The following is a 12,248-nucleotide window of genomic DNA, read 5'->3' as shown; positions in this document are numbered from 1 at the left end:
TAGGGTTATATCCAATATTAGAGTTTAGGGTTCACATGTAGGATTGTTATTATATTTTTTTGTATAGATTAACTATTATTGTTGAAAGGAGTATATTGTTGATTTCTTTTAATATTAACTTCCCCTGTTTAGGTTTTGTTGTATTTGTTTGTTAATATTCCTAATGTAGGTAATCATATTTATGTTAACATCTAATGTTCATGTTTAATCATAGTTATATCATATCATTAGTATTTTAGAATTTTAATCACATTGTATAGCATGTTAGGACTTTAGTAGGTTAGTATTTTAGTTGTATTATATATAGCATCTTAGAATTATAATTGTATTTAGTATTCTAGAATTTTAGTTATATTATATGTTTAGTATCTTAGTATTTTTGGTAATATCGTGTATTTAATATATTAGAACTTTAATTACATTATATTTGGTAAGTTAATATGGTATTGTTTATTATGATATTTTTTTCATAGTATATATGGTATTAGAGTATTTTATTATTGATATTCTTAGCATTTTAATATATATAGAGGACTACTTATTATGGTAACTTTTGTATATTAGCATGAATAATTGATTGGCGGTAACTTTTAGTATTTTAATATATAGGGGACTATTTATTATAGTATTTTTAGTGTATTAGCATATATATAACTTATTGGGATATTTTGAGTGTTTTAATATATAGGGTATTACTTTTTGTAGCATCTTAATATATATGGTATTTTATTACCTATTTTAACATTTGGAATATTTTAGTAGTTGCTGATTATCCTATGATCATATAGTAAAACCTCCCATACTAATACTTTCCTACTAAAAAATTCTATACGATTTTCAAAATATGGGAGTGTATTTTATTAAATATTTTTTATTTTTATCCCTATGATTTTATTGTGGGGGTATGAGCCTTCGGGCATCACGTACCTTAAGCTCTGAGGGAATATATATATATATTATATTTATTTATTTATTTTTTATGTGTATTTATAAATTCATAAAAAGGAGTAATTTAAAGATTTATTAGATTAACTTAGAGATAATTTCAAATTAATTAGGTATCGTTCGTAAGAACGGGCGCGTAGGGGGTGCTTGTACCTTCCCCTCGCGTAACCGAACTCTCGAGCCTAACTCTGGTAACATAGACCCATTCTACCCCTAACGGGGTAGGAATCATGTGTTCTAACCACACTAAAAGATTAGTGGCGACTCCGACATTCCATCATTTTTCCTTGAAAATATTAAAATTGATTTTTATTTCGCCGCCCGGGGCACACGCGCTCCTGAGATGTCGCGACTGCTGTAAATACTATAAACTCTGTATACTGTATCTGTAGCATCTTGATCTGTATACTGTATCTGTAGCATCTTGACACTATCTCTGTATATCTATCTGTATACTCTATCTATATACTCTGTCTGTATACTTTGTATGTTATGGTAATAGGAAACATGGCATGCTATAAACATTGTATATACTGTTCTGTATAAAACTATAATATATACTGATATGAGTAAAACTGTATACATGTATATGAATGTATATGTAAGAACCCAAACCGTGATAATGAGTATATATATATAAAGAGAGGGACATTTTGGTAAAAGAGCAGGTTCGTCATCGAAGCCGAATTTTTTCGACGAAGCCTTTCTTCTTCTCGTCGACGAAATTCAGAGCCTTGTCGACGAGGAAATGCCAAGAGGTTCAGGAAATTTAAATATCAGGATTCGTCGATGAAATCGTTGTCTCTTCGACAAAATCCCTGAAGACTTCGTTGACGAGGACACCAATTCGTCGATGAATCAAAGGCTTATAAAAGATATTTTTGGGTTTCTTCATTGCTAAGTTTTGGAAATCTTCTCTCTGTCTCTCTCCTCAATTTCTTCGCCGTTTGTCACCTGAATCGCAAATCCAAAGTTACTCGAGGATCAATGAAGGATTCTCTACGTTTCTAGTGGATCAAAATCTCGTTTGGAGCGGTTTCGGGTTTTGAGCTAAAATCGAGGTAAGGCTCGGTTTTCGTTTCTGATTCAGTATATGTATAATAGTACGGATTGTAAGTATGTTTTGTACTATGGTTTATAGGTTTTGGAGTCTTGGTTCATAGTTTTGAGGACCGTAGAGTTCGTAATTGGTTTTTAGGTTAAGGTAAGGGGATTCTGTTTATATCAGTCCATTTTCAAAATCAGGATCGGTAAGCTTGTAGGCTACGATCATATGTATGTTATGACTACTTATTTGGGGAAATCTATCGGGTAAAACTCTAGGATTTTCGGGTTATAGTTTTTTGGGAAAATTGGGGATTTCGAGTATCATCTCTACTTTGTTTGGAAAACCGTTTGTTTTGTTAAAACCGTATTATTGAGATGACTGTAATCCATATTTGCATAAACTATATACTTGAAATGGTAATTGATATGATTTGCCGTAAACCAAATAAGTGTGGTATGCATGGATGTATGTATTTGTTCTAAGTATTTGTAAAATAGTTATGTGGCGGCTAATTACCGTACGCTAAAATGTATAGGGATGTGAGTTCCAAAATGATTCCAGGTTTTGTGAAATCGGCTAGGGGCGGCTAATTAACGTACGTCGAGAGTGACCGGTTCTATATCCAAGGGTGTGAAATATCACCAGTCTAATTCTGGTTGGTCACCGAAGTGGTGTGAGCTATATGCTACATCATATGAAGCAATGGATTCACTATTGGGCCTAGGTCGTTGCAGTGTAGTTGTATATGTGGCAATGTAATCAGGGTGAGACTAGGTGACCTTGTGTAGTTGCGTATGTAGCAATGTAATCACTATTGGGCTTGAGTCGTAGATCTTCGTAGTTGCACGTGTAGTAATGTAATCGCTGTGAGACTAGGTGACCTTTGTGTAGTTGCGTATGAAGTAATGGATTCACCATTGGGCCTTGATCGTCGCAACGTAGTTATGTATGTAGCAATGTAATCGCTGTGAGACGAGGTGACCTGGTGTAGGTTGCGAACTAGTGTGACGACATTAACCGTATGTATGTATGTATCTTGGGTATCGTGTGAACTGGAATGGCTTTTGTGGAAAATACTGAAACCGTATGTATTTGTATGAAACTGTATCGTATGTATAGTGTTATGAAGTATGTAAAATGACACTGGTATGCCACACACTGATATAAACTGTTTTCTTCCTTACTGAGAGGTGTCTCACTCCGAATGTATGTACAATATTTTTTCAGGTCCTTCAGGTAGCGGTAAATAACATCCTAGCGTACGGAAGCAAGGGGTGTCGTAGCTACTGCTAGTACCTTTTTAGGTACGAGTTTTGGTATCCAGGTTGTCAAGATAGTTTTTGTAGACACGTGGGGTATGTATTGTAATTATGGGAATGTATGTCCTAGTTTGTATAGACTCTGGTATGATACTGGTTATGTATAAAAGACTATATTCCGCTACGTATTTTGAAGAGTATTAATGTTTGTGTGTATGTATACGTACATCCATTCACCCCACGGGGTCGAACCCTCTTTGTATGTGGTATCATGGATGTTTTAATTGATACAGAGACAGGTTAGGTTACTAAATTCATCCCCGGGTCCCATTTTCGGGTTTGGGGCGTGACAGTATATATATATATATGTGTGTGTGTGTGTGTGTGTGTGTGTCTATGAAATCTCTGTTATCATTCTCAAAACTTCTAGCATAGCATATTTCCCTTACCTTAACTTTGAAAAACCCCTATAAAATTCTTGCTCTATACCCACAGGGTTCCTAACTCAACATTCTGAAAACAAAATCCCCCAAAACAAAATATCAATATTTTCTTACCTACAACATTTCTTATAACTGAGGGAAAGGTAAATACTGAATAAAATGTCTTATCCTCAGATTGGGACGGAATCCAAACCAACTTTTACAACGATCAGTTCCAGCAGACTTGCAGAGAACTTCGTTAGGAGTGTCGTGGTGGCTTTGGATCATCAATTTGGCGTAAAACGGGCCTGGAATCGAGGAGAGAAGGAGAGAGGTACGTAGTGAGACAGAGAGAGAGAGAGAGAGAGGAGAGGGTTTCTTGCGTTATTTTCATCAAAAATACAGGTTAAACACTATTTATATCGTGGCCTTCGTCGACGAGACACGTCTTCTCGTCGACGAGTCTTTCAGTAATTTCGTCGACGAATCTTACTTTCTCGTCAACAAATTTCAGATGTCCTAAAACCCCTCTCGGTATTTTCTCGTCGACGAGACGTGGCTTCGTCGACGAGGTCCCTTATACGCTTGTCGACGAATCTCCTGTATTCGTCGATGAGACCCTGTGCAAAAATCCACGGTTGTTACAATTCCCGCTCAAAGATTTATTGTTTAAATCGGGGGGAAAACCCTAACTAAGAACTCTCAATGAAAATAATCAATCAACAAACAAGGAGAGTTTTAGCAATGTAAAACACTCAATAACACTCTTGGGAACTTGATCTATCAAGGGAATAACAAAATAGAGAGTGTATGGAAGTAGTATAAACTAAATGGGATTTGAAAATTTGAGAGAGTTTTTCCTTAATGATCTTGCTAATCAATCCTTAATTTTGCAAATGAGAAGATATATATAGGCAAGGACAAAAATATGAGCGTTGAGGACTCAATGGGCGTTATTAAAAATATTTTAAATGAGTTTAATTGTGTTTTAATCCAATTTACCCCTAATTACTACAATTAAAAATAAGCAACCCGAGACTTTCGGTCGACCGAGCCATAGGTTCAGTCGCCCAAACAGACACATGAGAAAAAGCAAAGTTTTCATGTTCGGGTGCTTGAGGAATTGTTATGTAACGCCCCGACCCCCTAAGTGGGCCCGGAGTGCTACAAATCAATTCATTTACCTAATAATCCACATTCTAATATCATTTATGTAGCAGAAAACTTAACTAAAATCTTTCAACCAATACAACACCAGAGTTTTCTACATCCGTCTACATTCTAACATACATCATACATCCACCTGTATTCACATAAATACATATCTCCAAAACATAACCCCCAAATATTAGTGTGTTTCACAACCATCCATCACTCAAAAGACTTAAACATAATACATAAAATATTTACACTCCCAAAAACATCAAAATTATAACCTTTTCCTCAAAAGTGCTATCACAGCTCGAGCTTTCTAAGCTCGATCTCGTGGAGGTCCTGAAAAAGATTAGTTCATATTCGGGTGAGACACATCTCAGTAAGGAAAAAAACAATATTTTAAAATAGTGTGTGGCTAACATGAGTTTATAATCAACATAATATTTAACATTTGCAAATCTTTAACATAATTTCTGAAATCATTTTCTGATCCTATTCAAACACATGCAAGATATTTTACCCACGAGATTACTCAAGGATAGGGATGATTACCCGCCTATATAAGTAGCACCCCTCTGCTCTGATACATTTGGCAACCCAAAGGTCATAGTTAAAGCATACCATGACACTCACCTTACTCAGTAAACCCTCAAGTGATAAATTGATCTCGTACTCACATAGTTCATACAAAAGTTTACCGGTAAAGGCACGCAAGAATAGGGAAATCTACCCACCCATACAAGTAGTTTCGCTTTACCCTAACATGTTATGCAGCCTACTACTACACCTGATACAACCAGGGCACTCGCCTTTCTCAATAAGCCCTCGAGCAAAGAGTTGGCCTCGCCCAAATGTAACATGTTCTACTATCATAAATACTGTTTGTAAAAACCTCAAAAAGAGATATAAAAGATTAGTGGATTGATTTCCAAAAAAAAAAAATAATAATTAAATTAATTAATCGGATTTAAAAGAAAAAGAAAAAAAAAATTAATTAAAATTTATTTTTTTTATTTTATTAATAAAATATATTATTATTAATATTAATTAAATAATAATAATATAATTATTATTTTATATATATATATATATATTTACACTCAAGCTTCAGGTGCTTTCAGCCCCCCCTAGCTTTCTTCTTCTTCTTCTTCTTTATCTTCTTTTCTTTTCTTTTCTTTTCTTTTCCTTCACTTTTCCTGCAACCTGAAATCTCTCTCTCTCTCCTCACGTTCTCTTTCCCTCTCTCCTCGATTTCATGACGATTCGCCCGATCGAAACTCCGAAGATACCACTGGACTCCATTCGCTGCTGCCGTCATTTCTACCGAAGCGGATCGGTGGTAGGAGCGGCGTAAGCGTATTCCCTAGGGTAAGTCATTTTCCCCTTTTTCTTTAATTTCTTGCAAAATATAAGCCCAATTGACGAACGGACACCACCACGAGAATCTAGGGGTGATTCTCTACAAGTCTAGTGGGACGGAATTCTCGTGGGGGTGTCGGGCCAAAACCCCAAATTTGGGGTGCGGCGATTATTAAGGGGCTTATTTTTTATTAATTAGTATTAATTTAGAAATACTAAAATATTAAGCATCTGGAACTGAAGTAGGATTTATGAAATTTAGGGTCCGAGTGAGCGTCACGGGTGTAATTTTGGGACCCGCGGGCAAAATTTGAAAAATTAAGTGGGGATGTTAAATAATAGTTTAAATATTAATTTGAGGTATATGGAGCCTAGGGAAGGCTAGATGAGTATTATTTTGGAGAAATAGATTAATTAATCTGAGGAAAATGTAAATTATAGGAGTTAAATTTCGAGCGCCAAGGACATGAAATTTTGGGGTCATAACGAATTTCTCAGTAGCCAGGTAAGGGAATAAACTAAAGCAGTAATTTTCCATGCAAATTATTATTGATTATGAGTAAATTTATTTTTAGAAAAGCATATGTTATATTGTGTATTACAAATGAAATGTACGATTGGGAAAATACTGTTATGATGATTAAAATGTATATGTATGTATGAGATATAAGGAAATCACGATTTTAGAATATGAAGTATGACTTTTAATAGCATATGTGTGGCATGAATATTATTATATGTGAAATATATTATGATGTAAAAGATTTTACGAACAAAACATGTTTTCAGGTATTATGAAAAGATGAATTATGTTGTGATGGTTTTGACGATTATATGATAAATGATGTATTTTCAGAATATATATACCTGAAACAATTTTGGCGCGAGGCCATATATTTATGTTATCGGCACGAGGCTATATTTGTGTTATTGGCGCGAGGCCATGTATTTATGTTATCGGCACGAGGCCGTATTTATATTATCGGCACGAGGCCGTATTTATGTTATTGGCGCGAGGCCATGTATTTATGTTTTCGGCACGAGGGTGTATCTATGTTTTCGGCACGAGGCCATAATGATGTTACGTATGATCATGTATTATATGTTTTCACAACCAGGATGTTAGTTTAGTTCAGACCAGGAGCTCGGTACCGTAGCTATGGGTTAATTTTGGCACGAGGCCTTATTAGTGCTACCGTTCCACGAGGGGATCAGAGATGGATAGTCGATGTGGCTTTCAGTAGAGTGTAGACGTCCACCTGGCAGTCCGGACTAGGGTGTGACGGGCTCATCGTACTTACAGACATATTTGATTGGGTAGTGGTCGGCCAGCCATTGTCGGGTCCCGCCTTCGGGTTGCACAACCCGTTATAGAGGATAATACATGACACCAGCTAGATATTCATCCTGAGTTTGTTTTCAGTACTACAGTTATAACAGATGATTTTATGTATGTTATGATTTATTAACAAATGTGAAAATATATGTTTACCCAGTACGATATGATGATGTTTATAGAATTATGAAATGTACTGTATACGTATAAATGCATTAAATATTCATGTTGCCACACAGCTGTATTTAGTTTATTTTCCCTTACTGAGAAGTGTCTCACCCCCGAATATTAAATGATTTTCAGGAAATCCAATGAGACCGGCGGGCTAGAGCCGCCATTGAGTGATTGGAGCTTCCCTACTAGAAGGTAAGCATTGAAGTAGGATCGGGAGTTTTTGTTATTTAATCCTAGTGTTATTTTGACTTTTGGAGGTTGTATATCATAACAGTATTTTGATGTTATAGAAAGCTCTGGTATTATGTTTTATGATTGGATGTTTGAGATTTTATGTTTACTGTTGCTAGGTTTTCCGCTGTGTTTGACAGGTGTCCCCGCTACCCACAGGTTCGTTTTAACCATTTTATTTATTATGTGATATTTTATGTTAAGAAATTGAGGATCGTTACACTACTAATACCAAAATACATTATATTGTTTGCCATTATTCCGCATCTCTCAACTGTTCATGTTCTCATTTTTTACTTTTCACTTCATTTCATTTTACGTGACTTTTTCCCATTTTATATTATTCACATTTCACATTTCATTTCCATTTCATTCTTTTCCTTTTCATTTCATTTCATTTCACACCCAACATCTTTCAGCTATTTTACTTAACATTTTTCAACTGTCATACATTTACTTAACATCTTTCAGTTGTTTTACCCAACATATTTAGTTGTTTTACCCAGCATTTTTCAGCTGTCGTATATTTACCTAACATCTTTCAGCTGTTTTACCCAAGATATTTCAGCTGTTTTACCTAGCATATTTCAGCTGTTTACCTAACATATTTCAGTTGTTTACATGGTTGCATGAACACACACAAGCAGCATATTTCATTTAACATTTTCGTACTCAATTCGTTCCATGTATATCATCCATCTCATGCATATAACATATTTCCACACAACATTCCTATTTACTCATGCCACACAATTTAGCTATAAAATTCATACATTGCCTGAAATAAGCCAACCCACATTTAACATTCATATACTAGAAAAATACTTTTAATTTCTTACATAATTATTCTAAAAAATATTTCACTTTTATCGGTTCAATTTCACATATACGTATCTAATAAACAATCATAAATTCGGAAAAACATAATTTAAATGGTTGGCATTTTAAACACATACCGAAAAATTTACACGTACATATAACACAATTTATTTTTCATTTAATTCATAAAAATTCTGATTTAATATATATTTTTCCCCTTACCTGATTCCTGGAAAAACCCGCTAACACCTCGGCCTACGCCCCATGGTGTTCAAAATTCCTAAAATCCTAAAATTTAAATTTCACTACATTACTCATCACAATCCCTATAATAACTTTCCCTAAAATTCCCCTAAACTCTAAATACCCTAAATAGCCTAATAAATTTTAAATTATTAAACTTATCCTCGATTTAAGATTGGTACCTCGGAGCTCCAATTTGAAAATCCGCTCTGGCTATATTATAGAGAATCTCCCCATGAAAATCTCCTGGTAATTTTCGTTCGTTAATTAGGCTTATGGTTTAAGAGAAATTGAGGTAAGTTTAAGATTTGACCTTACCCTAGGAGATATGCCTAGGCCGCTCCCACGATAGATCCGCTCAAGTAGAAATGTCGGTGGCGACGAGAAGAGCCCAACGGTATTTTTGGATTTTTGATCGGCCGAATAACGGAGACGAGATGGAGGAGAGTGGGAGAAAGGGAACGAGGAGTACGCTGCCTCTGCTCTGCATTTCTTCTTAGGTAAGTAATTCCTTCCTGAAGTCTCTGCTTTGGGAAGGTTATATCTATATATATATATATATATATATATATATATATAATATTTTATTATAATATTATATTATTATTATATTATATTATTTAATTAATAATAATTATTTATTTAATAAATTTTATTTTTTAAAATTTTAATTTTTTTCTTATTTCTTACATACTATTTATTTTTATTTATTTATTTAATACATCAATTTAATAATATTTAACTAATTAATTGATTAATAATTTTAATTAATTAATTAATTTTATTTATTATTTTTTTTCCTAATTATCTTAATTTTTCAGGTCTATACATGTTTGATCTGCTGAACCGAGATGATTTTCCTACTGTCCGCGATTCCGGTGCCCAGTCCAACATTCGGTTAATCGAACTCACAAGTTTGATCACCCAAGGTCATTTTGAACTATAAACTTTGGTCGCCCGGGTTGGTGAAAAAGTACCCTAACGCAGGTTCGATCGTCCGAGGGAGATACGTTCATTTTAGGTTCGGTCACTTGAAACTAGATCAAACCGCTGACTTCTCAGCGGTTCGGTCGCCTGAGGTGTTTTGAACACTTAGGGATCAGTCACCCGACCTCTCACAATTTTTGCTGTTTTAGTCCTATTTTAATTTAATTGTTTCCCCTGATAGATATGTGATTTTGGGGAGTAATTTAAGTATAAGTGCAAGGACCTAGGGTCTTTTCTAAGGCCTTTTAAGTTAGTCCCAAAAACCTGGTGTCGTTCGACCGAACCCTTAGTCTGTCTATGGTCTTGAGCATTAAACTTATCCTGCATGTTATGCAGTTATTACATACCATATTATATTACAAACTCAAATGAATTGAATGCTATTACAACAATAAAAGAGTCTTCATTTCCTTTGCTTCTTCAAGAGCCATATAAAGCTTAAACTTTATGGTCCGTATGGCTACCTTGAGTTCCTACTAACAGTGTATGCTTGGGATGAACTTGGTCAAGAGACTCAGTGCACATGTGAGAAACATTAGTTTTTTCATAATCAAAACAGGATCAAACTCATATAGTCAACAATTACATCTACAATTTCAAACCAGAAGATCATTTTGGAAAAATTTTCAAGTTTTTCATATGGCCTATATTTCACAAAAATAAGGATGGATGAATCAAATTTTATGCACCGGAAGTGCTCCGAGCCTAGAAGTTTTATACTTTGGCATGATCGTCTTGGCCATCCTAGTTCAACTATGATGCGGCGAATCATTGAAAATACACATGGACATCCATTAAAAGATCAGAAAGTTCTTTTACTTGGTGATTATTTTTGTATTTCTTGTGCTCAAGGAAAACTACTTGTTAGACCTTCTCCATCTAAATGACCTTTAGAGTCTCCATCTTTTCTGCAAAAGAATACAAGAAGATATTTGTGGCCCAATCCATCCATCTTGTGGACCATTTCGATATTTCATAGTTTTAATTGATGCTTCCACTCGATAGTCACATGTTTGTCTACTTTCAACTCGTAATGTTGCTTTTCTAAATTTCTTGCTCAAATAATAAAGTTAAGATCAAGTTTCCATGATAATCTCATTCAGACTATTCGTTTAGATAATGCAAGTGAATTTTTTTCAATAGCATTTTATAACTATTGCATGTCAATAGGAATAAGTGTTGAATATTCTATTGCACATACTCATACAAAAAATGGTTTAGCGGAATCCTTCATTAAGCGTTTACAATTTATTGCTAGACCTATGCTTATGCGATCAAAGCTTCCTGCATCTACTTGGGGTCATGCTATAGTGCATGCTGCGTCTTTGATTAGAATTAAACCAACTGCATATCACAAGTTTTCACTTTCACAACTTGTGTTTAACTACCAACCGAATATATCTCTTCTTAAATTTTTTGGTTGCTCAGTATATGTTCCTATTGCGCCTGCGCAACGAAGTAAGATGGGACCATAGCGTCGATTGGGTATTTATGTTGGTTTTTGTTAGCTTTGGTGGCTACACTATCATGGTCTATGTGTTTTGATGATATTAACCTATATGTGGTTTCTAGTGTTTTCCATTTTTGAAGATCATGTTTAGTACAGGTTCAATGTCAATTACGTGAAGTACTAAGATCAAAGGCAAAGATCGGACCAAGTTGATGTTGTAGTAAGAGTTGTGTGTGTGGTAAAAACTTGTTGTAACTCTTGCGTTTTGTTTCTTACATGATTTCTGAGTAAGAGTGAGCAATGCATATGCATACTAGGACACATAAGTTTATAGGATTGCACTAAAATCACAAACTCAACTTTCATGGTTTTCAAAGTTAAATTTAAGAGTTTGTCAAATGAATCCTAAACTCAAATATGTTTTCAAAGCGACAAATTTTAACATCCTAGTTTTAAAAACATTTTTATACTTGGTTTCGATTATGTTAAAACAAGTTTTATGTCAAAAAAGTCAAGTATATTTATAAAATGACATACTAAACATATAAGATATCAAACTAGCTTCAAATATGTTTTCATTAATCAAGATATCTTATATTTAAGTAAGAAACTTATTTGGACAAGTATTAAACTCTATTAGACTTAATACTTCATATAATTTTGTCCAAGAATGTGTTAAGTCATTAAAAGGCCTTTTACAAAGAAAAACAAAGCAATCGTCACTAATGTAGTGTAGCCTTGAGTCCTGAACACTTTTCAGTATTTAGGTCATAAGTTTTGCTATAAAAGTCCAAAAAGGATGATCTTGGTGTCTTTGGAA

The sequence above is a fragment of the Malania oleifera genome, chromosome 2 (genome assembly GCF_029873635.1).
Source record: "Malania oleifera isolate guangnan ecotype guangnan chromosome 2, ASM2987363v1, whole genome shotgun sequence".
In the NCBI taxonomy this organism is placed as follows: Eukaryota; Viridiplantae; Streptophyta; class Magnoliopsida; order Santalales; family Ximeniaceae; genus Malania; species Malania oleifera.
The sequence above is the reverse complement of the archived record's forward strand: the minus strand, read 5'-3'. Positions refer to the sequence as shown.